The sequence below is a fragment of the Cynocephalus volans genome, chromosome 14 (assembly GCF_027409185.1).
Source record: "Cynocephalus volans isolate mCynVol1 chromosome 14, mCynVol1.pri, whole genome shotgun sequence".
In the NCBI taxonomy this organism is placed as follows: domain Eukaryota; kingdom Metazoa; phylum Chordata; class Mammalia; order Dermoptera; family Cynocephalidae; genus Cynocephalus; species Cynocephalus volans.
In genome coordinates, this window is record NC_084473.1 from 70,422,122 (window position 1) to 70,444,939 (window position 22,818).

A 22,818-nucleotide genomic window follows, 5' to 3' on the forward strand; every position below is an offset into this window, starting at 1 on the left:
GTATTTTTTCCAAGAACAAGGGCTAAAGAAAGACATCTTCAGAGAAGCGAACAATGAGAGAATTTACAACCAATGGTATTTAACTAAATGAACTTCTAAAAGATATAATTCAAGAAGAAGAAAAATTATCCCAGTAGAAAGGTCAGAAATATAAGCAGGAATGATAAATAGAAATAGCTGACAAACATGAAGGTTAAACTGAAGTAAATGTAAACAAACATTGTCTGAATATGATTTATAACAAAAATAATAATAACGTACAAGTACAAATTGAAACCAAATTAGGTACCATTTTACACCCACTAACTTAGCAAGCACTAAGAAGCCTGACAATACCTACTGCTGGGCAAGATGTGGAAAAACAAGGACGGCAACACATGGCTGAAGGGGGTGAACTGGCACAAGTTCTGTGGAAAACAATCTGATACCGTCTCATAGAATCCACTCGCTCTATCGCCCTTCAATACCCTAGAGAAAATCTTGCACTTGTAGGCCTGGTGACAAGTTCAAGAATGTTTATAGCAGCATTGTTTGTAACAGCAAAAACTGGAAACAGCCAAAATGATCCTTAATAGGAGCATATACAAATATATAAATTGTGGCCTATTTATACAGATGGAGCCCAACAGGAGAAATGATGGAAGTACAGCTAACTGAAGACAATGTAGATGGATTTCACAAACAGAGCGTTGAATACAAAAAAGGTAAGTCACAGAGATTGCATATAGAAGATTGACCCCCATTTCTTAAAAGCCCAAAAGCCAAATTAAAACTATAATTTCAAGGATATTTACCTATATGGTAAAAGCTATTTTATAAAATCAAGTGAATAATAAACACAAACTCCAGAATGATGGTTTCTGCTGGGGGAAGGCAGGAGATGGGATGCATAGAAAGAAGCATGTAGGTCACTTCGAAGATATTGTTAGTGACAGCTGAGTTGCATGTGTCTGCATGGGTGTTCATATTGTTAATATGCTCCGTAACATATATGTTTTACTTACATATACATTGTATATGTCAAGTATTACATAATCACACACAAAAAATAGTGTGGATTGTGAGGCTGGCTTCCACATCAAATTGTCTGTGTATCACTCCTGGCATTACGCCTTAACTGATGGTGTAACTTTGGGTAAATCACTTACCCCCTTTAAGCCTCAGTATTTTCATCCTTAAAATGGGGGCAATAATAGTTCCTATTTCATAGAGTTGTTATGAGGCTTATAGAAGATAATGCACATAGAGCACACAGTACGTGCTCAGTAAATGTAAGGAGCAATTATTACTATCACTTTTACTTCTGGACTTACTCTCCCACTGGTCACTCCTCAATCAAGGCCATTGATTAGCATCTGTCAGGATGTCAATCCACTCATCTTCATCTCCAACTCCCCGGTGTACCTCACTTTTTTTTGCCTTCAGCCTTACCTTTTCCCCTCCACTCCCACCCCCCAAATAACCTCACGAGTAGCATGACAAGCACCCAGGGCCTCTCTGACAAAGCAGTTAAAAGCACAGATATGGATGCCAAGAAGGGGATCCTCAGCATGAAGCGACCAAATCTTCCTTGCTTTAGGGCCTGGCAGATGTGGCTTTTGCTTCAGACTGTGTCTGGATGGTTTTCTTTGGTCCTCCACGAAACTCTGAGTAAGTGGTGTCTAAGTGATGCTTCCATAGGGCTCCAGCAGGGACATTCAAGCCTGATGAAACTAAACCAAGAGACGTCCCTCTAGGAAGATTTGGATGCTCAAGGGGTCTGAATGGGTTGTGAAAATGCCTCCTCTGGAACTGAGGTTCCCAAGGAACAATGGCTGAACAATTGGTTAAGGCATTCTGGCAAACTCTCCAAGAATCCTGGCAGCAAAATCTTGTGCCCTCGAGAATGGAGAAAAATAAATACAAAGTCGCCTCTCATCCCACTTTTCTTCTTTTTTTTAGAGCCCGTACAGCAAAGCCTGATGTCCTCGGGCTCAGGAACTGGGCGTTTTGCAGCATGTTTGGGAGTGTTTCCTTTTGTGTGCTCCAGAATTGCAGTTGCCTTACTTGGCTGGAAACAAAGACATACAGAGAAGCTCATATCTACCTGCCTTCACTCTCCTCCAAAGCCCTAACTCCCAGTACGTACAATCCACAGTGTGACGCCTAATGTGGTTCTTCTGTGCATTGCTGCTGGCTCCCATCCTTTCCTCGGGCTTATGTCTTCTCTGCCTGCTGTCATTGGGTCATGTAATGCACAGATCTGTGTCCCCCTGAAAAAGATATGTTGTAGTCCGAACACTCGGTACCTCGGGATGTGACCTATTTGGAAGTAGAGCCATGATGGAGTAATCAAGTTAAAATGAGGTCACTAGGCAGGCCTCTAATCCCATATGACCGGTGTCCCTCTACAAAGGGGAAATGTGTACACAGAAACATACAAGCACAGAGGGGAGACAATGTGAAGACAGACAGGAGGAAGACTGCCCTGTGATTATGGAGGAAGGGATGAATGCCTAAGGCTCCCAGAAGCTAGGAAAGATGCAGAAATGTCCTATCCCCAGCATCTGCACAGTGAGCACAGCACTGCCTACTACCTCTGTTTGGACTTCTGGCCCCCAGAACTGTGAGACAACACATTTCTGTTGTTTGAAGCTATCCAGTTTGTGGCACTTTGTTATAGCAGCCCTAGGAAACTAATACAGAACTCCATTTGCAGGTATTTAGATTCCTGTGCCAGTGCTAGAGATCATAACATGGCAGGGTTAGGAGGTAGGTCATATCTGAAATTTGATAACTCAGTCACAATGATGCTGGTGACGATGATGATAAAACAACCTCATAACCCTTACTGAGCATTTGCAAATACCGCTGTGCTAAGGGATTTTGCATGAACTACCTGTATTAGGGATCTCTAGAGAAACAGACCAACAGGATGGATGTATATTATATACGTACAATATATATTATGTATATAATATATGATATAAACAAAATATATTATGTGCAAGTGTACTTCAACAAGTTCAGGGAAAGATAGAACTGAAAGATAATACAAATCTTTCCGTGAACTTGTTGACATACCCTTCAATAGTATACGTATTACAGTATATGAATCAGTCAATCCTCACAATCCTATGAGTTAGGTACTATCATCAGCCCTATTTTGTGCATGAGGAAACAAAGGCCAAACGTTTAAGTAGCTTGCCTGAGGCCACCCAGCTCTAAAGCGGTCAAGCCGAGATTCAAACCAGCAAATCTGGCATCAGCGCTCATGTCCCTGGCCCAGTACGGTGTGAGGACCATCAAAGGTGTTGGATTGCACTTGGTATTTTTCTCAAGATCTGGAGTGGGGCCCAGAAGTCTGCATTTTTAACCAAGTGGTTCTATAGGGTGTTTGCAAAGCAGGGAATTAGAGGATAAACTTATTCTTAAGCGGTGTGTTAAAAATGACCTTTTCAAACATTGGGCTAAAAGTGTTTTTAGATGAAATAATCTCTAAATTAAAGCAAAGGATCCAATTGTTAATCTGAAAAACAATCAATTAATACATTTCAGAAAGTCTGAAGGGTATTCAGAAGGTCTGGAAAACATGTGGAAAATAGAGTACCTTTCTCAAATTAAAAATAGTCCCATTGCTGTATGTTTAGACATATTTCACCTGAAAACATACTCAGCCTATTCTCTGAAGAACGAACTAACATATTGTTTAAAAGCTTACCCTGTTATTCCCAGTCTGCAGACACCTTGTATTTCATGTGCTCTCAGTCCACACCCTTCGAGAAATGTTGCATTGATTTTCATTCCCTCATGGCCCAGTCTACAAGTGGAGCCCCCGGAGTGAGGCTGCCCACACCTAGGCCTGTTGTTACAGAGGATGGGGGAGAACCCCAAAGGGGAGACCCTGGAACAAGATAAAACGTGATCGACTGTGCTGCTAAATGGAATCGAGAGTATCTCGATTACTCTTTATGTAGGAGGAGAATTAATTACTACCTGACCCAGATTTCATTTTTCCCTGTCCCCTCACCCAGCTCCACGTTTTCTTATTACCTTTTAAGATACTCTAAATACTATAGCTATATACTTGTTTTTTCGTTCTATTTAGTGAGCTCCACAAAGCAGGGATCTTGGTCTTTTTGGTTTGCTCATGTATCATAAGTGACCAGAACAACGCTGCCACATAGTAAGGACTCAATAAATATGTGTTGAATGAATAAACAGACGAGCAGTTTGTGTACTCGAAGGAGCACAAACCCAGGGAGGAGGCACATTTACTGGGAAGGTAGCAAAGTCCTTCCCTCACTTGCACAGACCCCTTCCAAAGAATCCTACTTTGGATTGTCAATTTTCTATTCATAAAGATGGTCTGCCAATTCTACATGCTTCCAGTTCACAAAACCTGGATAGGTAGGCAGGGTCTCATAAAATCAAACATAGAGCAACCATATGACCTAGCAATTACACTCCTAGCTACGTAGCTAAAAGAAATGGAAGCAAGGTTTGAAACATATATTTGTATACCACTGTTCACAGCGGCATTATTCACAGTCGCCAAAAGGTGGAAACAAGCCTACTGCCCATCAATAGATGAACGGATAAATAAAATATGTTATATGCACACAATGGAATACTATTCAGCCATAAAAAGGAACATTTCATACATGCTATAACTTGAATAAATCTTAGAAACACACCTACTGAAAGAAGCCAGACACACAAGAGAAAATATTGTATGATTCCTCTTCAATGAGGTACCTAGAACAGGCAAATTCATAGAGAGCAAAAGTAGACTAGAGGATACCAGGGCCCAGGGAGAAGGGAGAATGACAGTTTGATGGTTACACAGCTTTTGTCAGGGATGGTGAAAAAGTCCTGGGTATAGACAGTAGTGATGGTTACACAACATTGTGAATGGTTTTAATGCCAATGAATGGTACCCTTATGAACGACTATACTGATAAATATCATTATGGATGCTTTACCACAATAAAAAAGGACAAGAGAGACAATGAACTCAAGTTTTAATTCTTCCTTTTTTGAGCCTCAGTTTTATCAAAAACAGCAAAAACTGTTTGTTAATTGTAATCATCTCTCTTCTGACTTTAGTGCAGAATAAGTACCCAATAGGAGACATTAATACTGCTGCTATTTCATCAGCATAGGATTATTGTGAAGATTAACTAAATTAATACGTGTGAAAGTACTTTTTAAATGGCAAACTGCTATACAAATACAAGTGCTAAGAAACATTAGGTGTTACTGTTCCAAAGGCCATGAAACTGGTCAGGAGGATAATTCTTTCCCACTGATACGCCACATGGGGCCAGCAGAATACATAGGTTTCCTTATTATATGAAAAGATATTAGGAAATGAAAGCATAAAATTTAGAGGACAAGTGTCTTTTATTTACCATGATGCTTACATATGCTCAGGCAACTGCTTGAAATAAGTGCTAAAGACATACAACGTATTCTTTTCTTTCCTTTCAGGCCACTACTAGTCTTACTAAATCTACTGCATTTTCAAAATAATGAATGTGGACGCTAATAAAATTTCTTAACCACACCCACAGCCTACTGACAAATATTATACCTCAATTCATGTCTCCATTCTCATTTAAGTCAGCAATTAAAAATATTTAATTAAGGAAACCATTTGGTTCGCTTATTAAAATTATCACCCAGGAAAGAAGGCCGGCCTTAACATTAGCACAAGATGACAACTTCTGAATTACTGCTGAATTACCATGAATTTTTTTAGTATTAGAATGAAGAAAGTTCTTTTCAATGAAGGGTTCTGTTTACCTCTGGCTTATAATACCGTTGAGTATATGTTAAATCAATTATCAGTCCTAGTTCTTCATTTGGTTCTCGGGTTTTGTTAAAACGATTCAAAGGGGAAAAGCGTTCTTCTGGAGCAAGTTTCTCTTCAAAACTCTGTCAAAGAGAACGAAATAAGAAAGAGCAAATTTGTGCTTAAAATCCTGTGTTATATTATACATTTATTCAAGCCCTGTGATGCTAACTTACAATGGGTTTTGAAGGAAAGTTTCTACTCTTCTGGAATGAAGAAGCTACATGACAATCCTTTCATCCAGTAAGACCAGAAGGAAGAAAATAAGCTCAATTCTACGCATTTATTTCTATGCTTATTTATTTCCTGTTGGTCTCCTAACCAGACTGTAAATTCCCAGAAGGCAAGAATCACACTGACTTTGTTCACCACTGTATGTCCAGCTAACAACTGGACTGCCCATCATATCTAGTGCTTCTAAATATTTCTTAAATGTCTACATGTATGAAGGATGGCTTTTATTGCGAAATATTCTTTTGTATATGTGGCTTATTTTTGGACTTTGTACTCTGTTCTATGGATCTGTCTGGCTATTCAAGGGCCAGCAACATCACTTTTTTTTTTTTTAATTAATAGACTTTAGTGTTTAGAGCAGTTTTAGGTTCACAGCAAAACTCAGCCAAAGGACAGACTGTACTTTCCCTCCGGGACCATCAGCATTTCACCCAGTGTGGTCCGTTTGTTACAATCGATGAACCAACTCTGACACATCACTATCAACCAAAGCGCATAGTTTGTATTACCTAAGGTTCACTCTGTGTTATATATTCTATGGGTTTTGACCAATACAGGTGGTCTTCAAAAAATTCATGGAAGGATTCACATTACCTTTTAATTCAACTTTTTCACCATCTTATCCAAGTATCCTCTTCTACAATGACACGTATCCACCCTTCCTTTTTGTATCACACACAGTAGTTTCACTGCCCTGAAAATCCCCTGTGCTTCAACAACACACTTTTAATATGATTTAATATCTGGTAGGGCTAGAGGACTCCCCACTCCACCTCCATTATTCTTTTTCAGACTTTTCCTGGCTATTGATGTTTATTTTTCTATGAGTTTAAGAACCTGCCTGACTCAGAAAATTCCTATTGACATGATGTTATACTTATAAATTAACTTGGGAAGACTTCTCAGATTTGACGGTGAGTCTTCCACATCATATTGTAAAAGTTCTGAAGAGTAAATTGCTTAAAAGGCCATCTCTTCAGCCTGTTTCTTGCATAGACGTGGAGCTGATGGATCAATTATCGTCTCCATCTATTTGAATAATAACTAACATTAGATAGCTAATTTAAGTCATAAACTCTTTAGTAGATTATATTTTATCTATGAATTTCATTTCAGTAAGGGGGATTACAAAGTATCTGCTATAAAAAGGGAAGATGGAGGGTGAGAGGGTTGAGAACCAGTGTTCCACATGGTTAATTCAGATTTCTGAAAGAATACTGAATCAACTTTTGCTTACCTTTTGCAAAGGAACTTGGAAAGCAATGAACCGAGTCCCAGGCATCCGCTGTCCAACTGGGAGATAGTCTTTCCTCCTATTAGATATATTTTTTATTAGCCAAATTGTATGACAGCCTTGTCTCCCTGCAGAGAATGAAGAATCCTTGAAAATGGGAATCACGGCCCACACAGCATGTCCCCGCTTTTCTCTGTTGTGCATTTTGCTATTCCACTTATTCAATCCCACCTAGTAACAACCCAGACTTTCCTTCTTCCTGTTTCTCCATCTTGAAAACAGATACAAGGCAACAAAACAGTGCGAGATTCCCCCAAATAAAGCATAGTTAAAACCGAAGATGGCCAGAACTTCTGTATCCCTGACAAAACTTGGCCCAGTACCAAATGCTAAGAAAGCATTAATTATACATTGACTGAAAGAGTTTAAATTCAGTTCTTTGACTTCACAGTTTATTTTTGGTCTTCACACAACTGATGCCATTAAATTCAACCAGTAGGGAAGTCTGAGTTCCTATTTTAAGAGAAAACTTGATAGAAAGGGCTGTGAACTCCAGGTGTCACAGTGAAAAGTAATATTTGAGTTGACTTCTGTGGGATGAGTTTTAATTAACTAGGGTTAATACAGTATATCTGCAGCACAGAAAGTGAGGAGAAGAGTGGAAAGAGATGGGGATGGAAAAGCAGACAGGATCCCACACCATGCAGAACCTTATATTACAGATATCGAGAAGGAGTTTCTTTCTATTCTTAAAACAATGTTTTTGAGCAATGTTTATGAGCAATATTCCGATTACAATTCAATTTCAGTTTTTAACAATTACGTATTAAAAAAATTTCCTGTGTGAAGAATGGATTGAAAGGAAACAAGTAGATGAATGGACACTAATTAGGACCCAACTGCAATAGGTCAGGCAAAACGTGTGTTGAGGAGCTGATAGAGAGAAGTTGAGAGATTCAAAAGACACTCTGGAAATAGAAGGAGGCATGAGATGAGGGAGAGGAAGGTCTCAAGGAGTAAACACAGTTCACTTCACAAAGTCCCCAAATGAACCGTCTGCACGTACAGAGGAAGTTATCTCTGCTGACACCTGTTTGGAAGCAACAGTATGCACTTTGTGTTTCTGGAAACAGTACAAACCTACCTTCCATGTAAGATCTCAGGGCGGTACTGGTGGGTTCCTTTTCTCAAACTTCTATCTTATTACTCACTTTCTCTGTGCCAATATAACACAGCTTGGGGAATTGAGGGAGGTTCCATTTTGGTAATTAAGGAGTGTTCCCAACACTAACAGTTCCGCCTTAAAGCAGTCCTTCCGTACTCTCACTGACCAGCAATGGCCGGAGCCTCGCTTTTAAAAGAATGGGGGGTAGGGGGGAAATCACAGACACTGTCCCTTTCAGCGACTGCGGGTGGCGCAGCGAGAGGGTCACTGCCTCTAAGGGTCAAGGGTCGGAAGGGGCGGATGGGCCGAGCGCGCGGCAGTGACAGTGAGAGGCGGCGACTGCCAGACCTGCAGCCCAGGCCGGAAGCTACCGGCTGGAAGGGCCATGCCCAAGCCCCAGCGCGTATTACCTTTCGGGGATGTGGTTTCCAACCGCGCCCTTCTTCTTAGCCGAGGAGCGTCCAGAAAAGTGGCGTCCCAGACCCCAGCCACCCAAGATGCCGCCCACCCGATACCAAGAGGGTCAAAGCGGCCAGCCCGGCGCACTCGGTGACAGAACAAGTTCCCAGAGCGAAGGCGCCTCCGCAGCAAACACGCAGCGCCCCGGCGCCCGCCGCTGCGCATGCGCCACCGCCCGTCTCGCCGGCCTCACCAGGCCGCTTACCGAGGCGCTTGGTTTGTAAACAGGGCTTTGCTGGCTACAGCGCCCTCCTTAGCCGACAGCCGGTACTACAGGTCGATGAGTTCGTGTCTGCGCCCTTCAGAGTTCAAAACAGGACATGGGATGGAAAGCCAAGTCCTCCTGCTACCAATCCCTCGTGTGTTCCCCCAGATGTTTCCAAGTGCTTCCATTCACATTTTGAATATTGTGTCTCTTTACTTTCACACATATGTATATCCCCTATTTTTATACAAAAGCAGCATGCTATGCATATTCAATACATCTTGAACACGGATGATCCCGGTCAATTTGTATGCACCCCATTCAATTTTTTAATGGCCGTACAGCGTTTGATTGATTATAAGTAACATGATTAAAAGTATCATAATTTACTTAACCAGTCTAATATTGGTGGACCTTTAGTTGTTTTGCGGTTGTTACTGTTTTGTCTTCTGTTACAGACGATGCTGCAACGTGAACATCCTTGTACATATATACAACTATCTCTAAGTTCCTAGAATTAGAATTGCTGCAATGGAACATATACAAACTTGAAATTTTGAACGATTCTGCCTAATTACCCTTTAAAAATACTGTAGCAATGTACACTGCCTTTCACAGCCTAACTGTTACTGGGTTCCTATCACATGCCAGGTATCATGGTAGAGGTGACAGCATGTATTTACATTTTAGGAATACCAAAACATAACAGAGAGAGATAAGAGTGGAGCTCAAGTCCAAGATTTCCACCCAGTACCAAGCATAGGAATCTGTACCTGTTAGAAAAACTCTGACATCTGCTACAAGTGGAACAGCAAAGGACAGCATGTCCTACAGTAGTTCTGAAGACAGAATAGACTACTAAATTCCAGATTAAACTGTAGCTAATTATAATAACAATTTTTAGTTTCCAATTTCTGAAAGTACTTTACATGCATTGTTAGTAATCTTCACAACCATTTTAGGGCTGGGTAAACTAAGGGTCAGAGAAGTCAATGTTATTGAATAAATGAATGAATGAATGAATGACTGAATGAAAGGGACAAAAGAACACTAGCTTTAACATTTTTGGATACTCATATCTCAACAAATTTTAAATCTACAAACACTGAAAATTTCCACATAATTAAAAATGGGTCATTATTACTGGATTGCTAATTAGGAAAAAAAAAAGACAGAAGTTGGCATCACACAGATTGCAAACTTACAAATATGCACATTCATATTTGGTATTAAATTATAAAATACTCCTTTGGAATTTATAGAAAAAATATCCAGAAGGTGTATGGTTACCATAATGTACAAATGGTACAAATATCTATAAACATGACACCATACAAAATGTGACCTAAGTCTGTCAGAAACTAGAAATGCTGTATTAGTCAGGGTTCTCCAGAGAGACAGAATCAATAGGATATGCTTTAATTCCATGAGAGGGATTTATTAGGGGAATTAGCTCACGTGGCTATGAAGAAAAGTCCCACGATAGGCCGTCTATAAACCAGATGCCAGTAGCATGGCTCAGTCCAAGTCCAAAGGCCTCAGACCCAGAGAAGCTGATGGTGTTCTTGGTATAAGTTCTGGAACCCAGAAGTTGAAGAGTCTCAAGCCCTGATGTCCATGGACAGGAGAGAAGAGTGTAACTCAGCTCCAGCGGATCGAGAGAGAGCTTCACCTCTTTCCTCTGTCTTTTGTTCCCTCCGGACCCCAGTGGATTGCATGGTTCCCACCCACGCTGAGCGTGGGTCTTTCACACTCAGGCCACTCAGACTCTCATACTAATCTCTGCTGGAAACACCTTCATGGATGCACCTGAAAAGATTGCTTTACCAGGTTTCTCAGCGTTCCTTCATCTAACCAAGCTGACAACTAGAATTAACCTTCAAAAATACTATCTTGATGTTGTACATCGAGTTTGCTAAAAGGCACAAACTTCGGGTGAGAACAAACTCAGTTATAGTTGTTGACACACACAAAAACCCAGATCTGGGCAGAATAGGGTTTCCAGAAGGTATGGGAACTGGCAAAGTGCAGGCTTTTTTGAAAGGGAGTTTGTCCAACATGAGGTAAAAGTATGTCTTCGCCTGTATGAATACAACCCCAAAAGCACAGGCAACCAAAGGAAAAATGAACAAATGTGATTATGTCAAACTACAGGGCTTCTGCACAGCAAAAGAAACAATTAACAGAGCAAAAAGACAACCAAGAGAGTGGGAGAAAATATTTGCAAACTATACATCGGACAAAGGATTGATATCCAGAAGATACAACGAACTCAAACAACTTAACAGCAAAAAACCAAGGAACCCAATTAAAAAATGGGTAAAGGAGCTGAACAGGCATTTCTCGAAGATACACGAATGGCCAACAGACACATGAAAAAATGCTCAACATCACTTAGCATTTGAGAAAGGCAAATCAAATCCACTTTTAGATACCATCTCACTCCACTTAGGACGGCTAATAGCCAAAAGGCAGAATGATAAATGCTGGCGAGGATGTGGAGAAAAAGAACCGTCCTACACTGTTGGTGGGACTGCAAAATGGTACAGCTTCTATGGAAAATGGTATGGAGGCTCCTCAAACAACTACAGATCGATCTACCATATGACCCAGCTATCCCACGACTGGGAATATACCCGGAGGAATGGAAATCATCATGTCGAAGGGTTACCTGTACTCCCATGTTTAGTGCAGCACTATTTACAATAGCCATCATTGGATGAGCGGATTAGGAAAATGTGATATATCTACACAATGCAATACTGCTGTGATATGAAAAATAGTGGAATACAACCATTTTCAGCAACAAAGATGGACTTAGAGAAAATTATATTAAGTGAAATAAGCCAGGCACAGAAAGAGAAATACCGCATGTTCTCACTTATTCGTGGGAGCTAATAAAAATAAATAAATAAACATACAAACAAATAAATGGGACAGGGGGAAGAAGACACAACAATCACGATTCCTTGACTTTGTTAACTGAACGGATATGATGTTGATGTAGGGGACCGGGGAGAGGGAGGAGGTAGGGGAAGAATTGGTGAAGGGACATGAAAGTCAACGACACTGTTTACTGATAAATAAAATGCTTTTGAAAACTAACAAAGTGTGCCTTCACAAGCACGTCGTACAGCGGATTGAAAAGTACAGGACTAAGGGACATCCGGAGCACCAAACAGCTAAGGTGACACTAACCATATCTACCAGGATCTGGCAGGGCCCAGGCACAATGTAGGCGTTTGAGGGATTCCAGACTTTAAGAAAAGCAAAAAGAGAGAATGGATAGAATAAAGAAGGGCCTCAGGGGTGGATGGCCTGGGTATTTACACTGAGAGAAGTTCAGTTATCCTGATGGGTACGAAATGCAGGGAATGGGTCTCTGGAGCAAGACAACACCCTGACTATAAAAACTGAGGCTTTAGTCATGGTAGGACTTGACCAAGTTCCAGAGTGCTAGACTGAAGCTCTTTAGGTTCTTCCTCCTACATTTCAGATTTATTTTAGAGGTTAATATGATCCTGAGACTCGGAGATACAGTGAAGTGTCTAGAAACTGCGGGAGAAAATAGTTACAGAGGCTGGGGACCAGGAGAGACCAAACTATGAGAAGCATTTGCCTAAATAGAATTGAATGTTGCAACTGAATATTTTAATATGTAAACACGTTCTTGTTCTAACCACGCTCCTCCCTATCCATGTCACCCACCCAAACCTGTGCTAGCTATGGATTCCCTTGATTTCTATGGGACCATAGAGAAAACAGAGACTGGTTGGCTTGCAGACACTTAGCATACGTTGTTAGCCTCACATTACATGTTAGTATTGCGGAAGTAAGCTATGTGACAGGGGAAGCTAAGCTCAAAGGGAAAAGCACTTGGAAACTTAAACCATATGTCTACCCTGCCACACCTTTCACAATTTCTTCTCAGATAAGCATCACCCCCACAAACACACACATACAATCACTGAAAAAATTCAGATTGAATATTAAGCAGTAGAAACATTATTCGAACAGATGGGAAATATAAGTATAAAAGCTATAATGAACCTTTTTCAGGGACCCCTCTTTAATTTTCTCCACAAAATCCATCAGGTCAAGTTAATTTGTGATGTTTCAAAATAAAAAGTCAAGAGAAAAGAACATGCAATATGTCTTACACTGGTGGATTCTTGAAAAATAGGACTACGGGTGAAAAAAACATGAAGAAAAACCAAAGCATATAAAAGCAATCTATATTCTACAAACATAATAATGCATGGCATAAATAAGGTAATATGACATAAAAAAAAAGCAAAGACATTTATGACTATTCTCTTCAGTGTACAAATTCATGACAGCTTCTGGACTCTCGCTACATAAAAAGACATACACGTTGAAAAAATATATCTACACACACACATACTGAATTGTCTGTTCTACTAGTAGAAAATGAGGCCAAAGAACGTCCACTTGTTTCTTACAGAAACCAAAAAATACACCAGTCTCTCTTTTCCTGTGCCCTTGCCTTACATGTTCCCTATTTTCCAGTGATGTCTTCTTTCTCTAACTATTCTTCTCTTCATTTTGCCTGGCATTGCACGCAAGCATGGCATACAAGGAATCCTAGATGCCCAAGATTCTACGGTGGCTGTTTACAAGGGAGAGGAGGCTACAGTAACTGCCACACTGGATTCTCTCGTGTGAGAAGAGAGAAAATATCCCAAATGCTTCCCACGTATAAAAGAGCAGGATGGCAGAATGTCTTCATGGTGCAAGGAGCCAGAGGTAGCAAATTATGGGCAAAGGAATTGTGACCACAGACCAGATGAGGGAACGTCTGCAATTACCTGTATCTTCAACCACTCTGGTGTTGGCTTTGAATAGGAAGAGTCCATTTTTCAAAGCATCGGGACACTGAAGAGAAGACCGCTGCTTCTTGAATTTTACAGGAAATAACATCACGAGTATAAGAATGCAACACCAAGGCTCATCTCAGAAACAATGCCTAAAATGAAGGGGAAGGAAGGAGAGCAGAAGAGAGATGCAAGTTCTGGCGCCACCTGGCCCGGCCCAGTCCAGCCCAGCCCAAGGAAGGTAGGATTCAAGGAGAAGAAACTAAGAGCAGAGCCTTGGATTACATCATTCCCTACAAGGCACACTCAACCAACTTCACCCTAGTCTTCAACCAACGCACAAAAAGAGCCCTTTAATCCCTTCCTTTGCTCCCTGAAAGTTGCAGTAATTTCACTAAGCAAAATAACTGAAATAGTTTCAGAACAACTACTATTGCTCACCCTATGTGTCCCTTTCCTTCCTCCCCAAGGATATTAATTAACTGTATATATAAATATACTTATAAATGTATAATATTGTATATTACATTAAAAATAATATACAAAATATAAATGACTATTAGTTTATTATATTAATGAACATCTATAAGAAGCACTGAGATGATCTAGGGGAACGTGGAACTATCATGTCTGCCTTGCAGTTTTTAACCTCCCCAGAGTTCAGACATTTAGATGCTGCTCCTGCCACTCTCTCCGTCCAATCTCACCTTCCTGTTGGAAATTTGACCTCCCTATTGGCTATTGCATACCTTTAAACTGACTGTCTCGTGACATCATTCGCCCACCAACCTACCGCCACCTGGTAGAATCTTGGGGTTTCCATGGAATTGTGTGTAAATAAACTCGAATCATCACCAGTGGCCAGTGGCCAGTGATCAGTAACCTCTGTACTGGACACATGCGCCCTTTGGCTTCTGCCACCCAGACATCCTCCAGTATCGTCTCCTCATCCTGGGTATCCTAGGCTGACGTTTCCTCTTCTCTCACCATGTCAGGTAAGGACAGAAACTTTCTAGTGTTTCATTAGATTTTTCCGCCTAAATTTAGTAGTACAGTCAAGACGGTTTAGGATAATGGAGGAAAGTATTGAACCAGAAATCTGGAAACCTCATTTCAGTTTTGGCTCTGACATTTACTAGCTGTGTAACTTTGGACAAATCATTTACTCTCTCACAAAATCTGTTTCCTCATCTGTTATATTAGGATAATAGATTGGTTATTCTTTCTGGTCCCTTTCTTTTCTAATGTTAAATCTTAAAGGGCTTGTGTACAGAAAATGAAATTAGAGACTTCTTGAGACTGTTTCAACAGAAACAGAGAAAAAACCTCGGTGGTGTAGAAAACTAGCAACATATGCCGAGATGTCTCATCTGTAATTGTCTCCCTCTACGAATATTTTCAGTTTAGTATTTCAAATTCAGTGCTGTTCAAAAAGTAACATTCACATGTTGTGACATTTTCTTTGTAACCTAGGTGAAAAAAAAAGCGGGAGAGGGGATGGAGAGTAGTGGGCCAGAAGGACCCACATATTCTTCGGGCAAGGAAGTTTGGCAGTGATTTCATCAAGCACAGGCCAACAGGAACTGAGAGGGACAAGAAAATATAAAAATGAGGAAGGACAAAATAGATGAAAGAGGTGGAGCACATGGGGGAATTCTCAAGAAAAAAAGAAGGCAGTTTGTGATGGAATGTTGAAGGGGACTCAAGATTCTAAATTAAAGTGGCACGAGCATAGAGGGAAATCTCCTCAGAGCAGGGCAAAATGAAGTCAGCAAGTGCTTAGATGACCGGACTGAGAAGGAAACTAAGGCTACAATAGGGTGTCACTAGGAAAAGCAGCTTGTCAGAAAAGTCATATCTGGTTACCTGGCTTTTTTCTGTTGCTTCTTTGAACTCAGATGACACTTGACAGTTTTAAAAATGAACAGTGAAGAAATGTTTTAGAAATGATGCTTCCCATAAACAAGAAATTAATAAAAGTGGTTATCTAGGGGTCTGGATGAAACAGATTTTTAAGTGGGTTTTTTTTTCTGATTTTTAAACTATATGAATTTTTCTCCTATTAAAAATAAAATTGTGTTTTCAAAAAATGATATATCCTACCTTGCATCAGAAGGACCAATTCCTTTTCGTGATAAGTAGATTTCAACTGAAGGCTGCTTTTCATCTTTACAATTATTTTCTTCCTAAATCACAGTGTGTGCTGATTAACAGTCATTAACCGTTTTTAGACTTAAGAATGAAAAGAAAGACCTACGTAAGAATAAAAACAAAAGGTCAAGCACCACATCTCTAATTCCACCTTTATCAAAACAACTTCGTGGAGTCCTTTGGGTTGTCTTTTAAATTGGATTCTAGAGGTGATTCTCTTCGGCTTTGGGGATCACATTTTCTTAGATGTTGAAGATCATTATAATCTATGTTTTCAGGATAAATATAAAAACCTTCATAATACTTTATTTTCTGCTTGTTATGTGACTATATTAATTGAAATATCTATTTGAACTAGGATTAATACCTGTCACTTGCTGGGTAATATTCAGAGAAATAGGAATGAGCACAATAATGGAATTCCTTTATGGTTATTGATTTGCTCCCCGCTTTTACCAGTTTTTATTAAAATGTTTGCCGGCATATATTATGGGTACCTATACATTCACATTTACTGCATTTTTCTGTTTATTACACATTTTTGGTTAATACGGTTTCTCGGTCTATGTGTATTAGTTCATTGAAAATCACCTTCTATCGTGGTCTTTTTTTGCTTAATAATATTCACTCAGAGTAGATAATATTCGCTTTCATAATATTACATCTATGATAACAGAACTTCATTTATGAGTAAACTTACTAAGCTTTGACTCTTGCTATACTCGTTATACCTCAATTTTCATTAATACCTATGTATTCCATTTAGTACTGTGGTGTTACGTGTTTTTCATGACTTTTGTCTTATTGTCTTTCCAGAACTTAATGATCTTCCTTCATACAAGTCATATGTATTACTTCCATTCATGTATTAATTATAATTGTTATTATTATTCTAATCATTACTCAGACAGTTTAAATAACATTTTTTTTTTCAAAGGCATTTCTTGAGAAACAGTCAGGTAGTCATTTTGACTTTGGATCAGAAGCTAGGCTTGAAGAGGGTAAAGAATGGTCCTTTACATTTACCCACTGGACTAGCTTACATGTGAACTCTAGGGAATGGCATGTGACCTACCCAAGCAAAATGAGACCGAAGATTGCAATAGTAGAAGCTGTACAGTTTACTAATGCAAAGAGAAAAAAAATTGCCTGTACTTAAAGTTTTATTTCTCCCAGTTTCTGGCCTTTGCTCAGAGCAAGACTACTAGCAATGTAGTCAGGGTCTGAAACCTGGTAATGATATGAACATAATGAGAGAATGTGAATAAGACAATCTGAACTCTCTGAGCCACAGTTTCCTCACTTGTAAAATGAGAATGTTAAAACAGAAGTTTGCTAAGGGCCTCCTACTGCTGAAATGCTTCAATTCTAGGAAAAAGTTATGAGACAATGCTAGTACAGGCTCAAGGGAAGGACAGGGCAGGGAGAAGTTTGCTTCTAACCTCGGGAACAACACATGAACCAGACTACTTGGGTCTTCTGCACATCTGTGCCCAAGTTGGAGCAGAGGTAGTTCCTCAGAAGAGTATCAAAGTGCTCCAGCACTTACAGACATCATAAACTTTGACTTTTGGTATCTCAGTGAGTATTGGTATTAGAGACTTCCTGATTGCAACAACCTTAAGATAATGCTGTTCCTTAAACCTAGTGAAAGTTTATCAATCTCACCATTTTTTCATCATCCTTTTGTTTCCTGCAGAAAATTTCCAAAATTCATCTGTACTTGGAACTGCAAAATCTCTTCAGCTCTCTCTTCCTGTGGTGAGCCATGCAGCTTCTATAACAGCTGGAAGTGTCTGCAACTTTGCCAGCACCCCTGCTCCAGCTGCCAATTCGGCATGGCTACTGCCATCAGCCTCTGGCACTTCTTTCCAGCCACTCATAGATAGTGCCTACCCTTACCAACATTCTAACACAGCTATGTTGTCTGGGGTTACTGGCCAGAGCCAGATCTCCACTTCAGCTGCCTCCTATCCAGGTATTCTGAAGTGGGATATCACTGGAAGCACTGAAACAAAGTCATCTTCACTTGAAGACTACACTGTCACGGTCATTGACCAAGACACAGCTGTTTCTTCTACATCTATGGCAGCCCAGTATGATAAAACTTCAGTTGCCCATACTGTGGTCCCTCTGTATCCATCACTGTCTGCCACCTTTGTTCAGGGGACACCATCACAGATTCCAAATCAGGGACATAGTCTGTCACTTCCCTACCAGGAGGGAAGCCAGATGTATTACTATAATCAAGGCACATTGGGGCATCTACTGTGTGGAGAGCTTGGCCCCTGCCTGCAACCCTATGGCTCTGTGTTGTACATGGGAAGTAGGGCCTCTGCCCCTCAACCAGAGATAGGGATGGTGCTGGAGGAGTTTCAGGCCACAAATGTCCTCACACCAGTCTCCACGTCTGGAACCTACTACTCTGTATCCGCTCAATCCATCACAGAAAGAGGTGTTCAAGGTGAGTACAAACAGCAAGAAGGGAGAGGAATGCAGTCAGCATTCCAAAGGAGGGTCAAATCTGCAGCTCAGAAGTGGTGAGTCCACAGATAGGTAGAGTTTAAGTCCTGAGAGTTTAACCACCACCATTGCTCAGTGCTCTCCATTTTCAGACTCCATATAGGTGGGAAGGTGGGATACTACAATGCCATCTATGCTACATACAGGAGAACCTCAAGAACACACCAAGAGATGCCTCACTTTTTGCTGTCCTGCTCCTCAGTCTCCCTACACCACCACACTGTAATTAACTACCTTCCCTGATCTACTGCTTTAAGTCTCTTTGGAAGGCACTTCAGAATTCTTATGTGGTAGTGACAGTCTAATTTTCCTCAACTTACACCGGAATTTCAGACCTTGTGTTCAGGGATCCTGCCCAAAGAAAGCCAGCTCAGAATGCGTCCTTGCTTGTATATTTCATGAGGAAGAGCTCCACTCTCTCTCCTCGTCCATGACATGAAGTGTTCTTATTCTCTCAGAAGACTGGAGAGAATTGAAAGGACCCTATATGAGAATGCTAGGCTGTATAAAACATTTCATAGTTCAAAACTCACGTTCACTTTTTCATAACTTACAAGAACCCTATGAAATAAAAGAAAACCAAGAAACAATGACATCAGATGATCACCAGTAAAGTATTCCAGTCACTGAGTATCTTTTAACACAAGGTCCTGTCCATGGTCCTTAAGAAGAGATAGTGAAATGCCTTGCCCACTGCTGGAATGTGCCTGATTGCTGTGTTTGTATCTAGGGGGAGTATCTCACTTACCCAGGACTGACTTTTTCCTTGATTCCTTTGTAGTGATGGAAACTTCCCGGGGGATGGAGACTTACCTCGGGCTGCAACCTTCAAGCAAGGAACAAGCAGAGAATAAGAATTCAGAAGAGAGGAAAACCAAGCTTTCGAAGCCTCTGGATGACGACCAGATCCCAATAGAAAACCAAGATCTTCCGCTACTCCCTTTAGAAATCCCTGATATTCGCCAGATTCTGGCGTGCATTGATCCTCCTGGTCAAAAGCAGCCTCCTGGTCCTGACAATGCCAATCTGGGAAAGAACAGCCTGAGTCTTGAGGACCAAGGGACACTTGAAAATGGGATTGAGTCCAGTAGTGGTTTTGCAGACACCACTAAACTGGAGGAAGATAACCACCTTCCCCAGCTCTTGAATTCCTTGAAATATCTTGACCAATCCAAAGATCTCACAGCCATCAAAGCCAAAGACACCGGGGCCATCAAGATGAATCAGGTGCAGGACAAGCCGAGTGTCATAAAGGGTCCCTCCAATCAGGTCAGGAAGAATAGGCGTAAAGCCTCTGAGCCTATCAGTGGTGCTCCCAGAGCCAAAAGCCAGCCAAAGAACCCAGAGTGCCTGTTAGGGGGAGAAGTGGTTGTTTGCAGTGCTGCAGCCAGTGACGGGGCTCCTGTGAATGGGGCCAAGCATCCTGACAGCAAACCTCAGAAAGCTGCATCCAGCAGGATGAGCAAAACTGAGAGCCACGGGCAGGAAAAACAGAGAAGAACCAGAGAAAATCACACCAAGAAAGCTGGTGAGAGTAAGCAGCCAGGGAACAAAGTCCAGGCAGAGGAGAAGCCAACCATTCCCAGGAAGAAGAGGAAGGAAAATCAACCTGACCTTAGCCAAGAGGTCTTTAAAAAGCCTCGAAGCAGACTAGGCATGCACATGCTGGAGTCTGTGCAGGTTTTTCATGCACTGGGGAGGAAGAATGACAAGAAAGCTGGGCTCTCTTCTTCTCGGGCCCTAGGAAACTCTAGCAACACCAGAGAACCCCAGCCAGCCCGAGCTATCAAACGACAGCTGGATACCCCATGGAAGGGTAAAAGTCCTGAGAAAACTCAAGTCAAAGCCCAGAAACGAGATGGCAGTGCTGAAGAGGAGTCTCCATCTCCATCCCAGTATGAGCTGCCACCTCCTGGGAAGGTCAGGTTGATACCTTTGCCTTTTCCGACCCTGGACAGGCCTCGACCTCGACCTGCTCCTCGGAGGCCACAGTCTCTGGCTTCACATAGGCCTGCTATGGCTTACTCTGCCCAGCCTGCTGCTGCTAACTCAGTCAATCCATCCCAACCAGCTCCTGCCAATGCAGCCTTGACAGGTCCTGCCAGGTCAGCTCAGCCAATTCCAGTCAACACAACCCAACCAGGTTTGACCAACCCTAGGTTGCCCAGTGTCCCTCAGACGGCTGCTCCTGGGCCCGCACCCGACAAAACATCATCCTGCACTTCTCTCCACCAGGGGCCCGTTTCCACTGCTGTGACCAAGCTCCAGTCTCCACCCAAGCCTCAAACCCAATATCCACTCCAAGACTTGCGCTACCAACGAATTCCATGGAGGAATCCAAATGTTCCTGAGCCGGTAATGTCAACGCCCATTACAAAAGAGCAGAGGCCAGAGCGTGAGGCCATGAAGAAGCAGGCTCAGCAAGAGCGTGAGAATGCTGCCAAATATACATCTTTGGGGAAAGTGCAGTATTTCATCGAGAGGGAAAAAGAGATGGAAATTGCTAGATACTATGGCTATGCAAAATAAGAGCTTCTAAGATTGTTGGTGCCACTTTGGGTACCAGCTGGTTTTCCACATATATATAGATAGACACAACATAGATGTAGATAGATAGATAGGATATAGATAGATACGAATATAGACAGATAGGAATATAGATAGATACAATATGCATATAGATAGATAGATACAAATTTCTCTATCCTGATATATTTTAAAACTGAATTCAACTGAATAAAGACATGTAATACAATTAATAGATGAATAATAAAAAAGCCTCTTGAGTTTTCCGATGCTCTTAACTGGTTTTTCTTTGGTGGTGGTGGTGGGGATCAAAGGCTGCATTAGAGAGAAGGAAATGAAACTTGAGGGGAAGAACAGGGAATAAAGGGATAAGAACTGAGGAAAGAGGAAGCAGCCCGGTTCAGGACTAGGAAGGCCATAAGGGGGGAGGTTTTATGGCTCATAAAAAGAATCAGAAATAGGGGAAATGGCAAAAGTAAGACGCAGAGTCTGAGGTTAGGTTAAAAGAATAAAATTTGGATAAAGTTGAAGATGGCTGGAGATCAGTCTGGGCTGACCCGAAGAAATGTAAAAAATCTCTGACACAGGATGGCTTTATGTCTCATGACCTACCAGATAGCGTTTTAGAAAACACGGGCAGGACATATCTCCAACAGGTTTGGGTTACCTTCTGCATGTGTGAGTAGAGCTGGGAAAGGTGAATACTAAACATAGGGGAATCTACCAGGGGAGTGGCAAGAGCTCAAAGTTATCCTGGGACAGGTGATAACCCGGGGCCTAGCAAAGTGACCCACAGCAGCATGAGGCTCACCCAAAACAGGGCCTGGAATATAAATCTCTACGCATTCAACGCCTATGAACCGGGCCGGCAAGATGCATTACTTCAGTTAACCTTTGCAACGTGCAAGGCCAATATCATTTATCACCGTGCCACTTTGGTAGTAGGTTCAGCTGGGGCTGGGGTCGCATTGCCCGCAAAGGAGCCAAGCCTCCATTGGAAGCCTACGAGCCCCCCAAGTCCTCAGTGTTTGCAAGCGCCCACAGGCGGTCAACCTGGCTTTCAGAGCACAGCATCTGGAGGTTTCGGGGGGACGAGATCAGCTTCTAGAGGGGCCTGAATATTAAGGTGAAAAGCCCACCAAGTTCTCCAAAGACCCGAGCGCGTGCTGCCTTCCCGGACCTTCACCATCAACCGAAGCGCTCGAGAAAACTCGTCCCGGAGGGTCCATTTCTAGGTGAGAGCGGGGGTGCGCGTGCGCACTTGGCGGCCGTCCGACAGCCAGGACGCGGGCGCCCAACGGTCCAGAGCGCTTGTCGGGCGTCCTGGTGGCGCGCGCGGGAGGGAGACCGGGTGGGAGACGGCGGGGGGAGCGCAGGAAAGGCAGGGAGGGGGGCAAGGGAGAAATGCGGCAGCCGACCGTCACCACGGGAGAGTTAGTACTTTACAGCAGTAAAACTGGTCTTTGAGGTATAATTCGCGCAACGGAAAATCGACCTTTTAAAAGCGCACAGTTCGGGCGACACCACGCTAAGGGTTGCGATCCCCTTACCGGTCACAAAAAGACAAAAGAAAAAAAAAAAAAGCGCACAGTTCGGTGGCACTTTGTACGTTCAGAAGGTTGTGCACCCATCACCACTGTCTAAGCCATA

The 22,818-nt window shown here is 41.8% G+C and overlaps 1 long non-coding RNA gene and 1 pseudogene across 2 annotated transcripts; one reads left to right on the plus strand and one right to left on the minus strand.

Annotated features, from left to right (window-relative positions):
• Positions 1–4,986: 4,986 nt before the first annotated feature.
• LOC134362748 (uncharacterized) lies at positions 4,987–9,078 on the minus strand. 2 transcript variants are annotated; one of them, XR_010021642.1, is made up of 3 exons: positions 8,880–9,078; positions 7,308–7,383; positions 4,987–5,919 (listed from the first exon to the last, which is right to left on the minus strand). It is a non-coding gene; the product is annotated as an uncharacterized LOC134362748 (long non-coding RNA). The 2 variants fall into 2 exon arrangements; XR_010021641.1 differs by having other exon boundaries at positions 7,308–7,432.
• A 5,788-nt stretch (positions 9,079–14,866) lies between these two features.
• On the plus strand, positions 14,867–21,159 carry LOC134362562 (uncharacterized protein C2orf78-like; annotated as a pseudogene).
• The last annotated feature ends 1,659 nt before the right edge of the window (positions 21,160–22,818 follow it).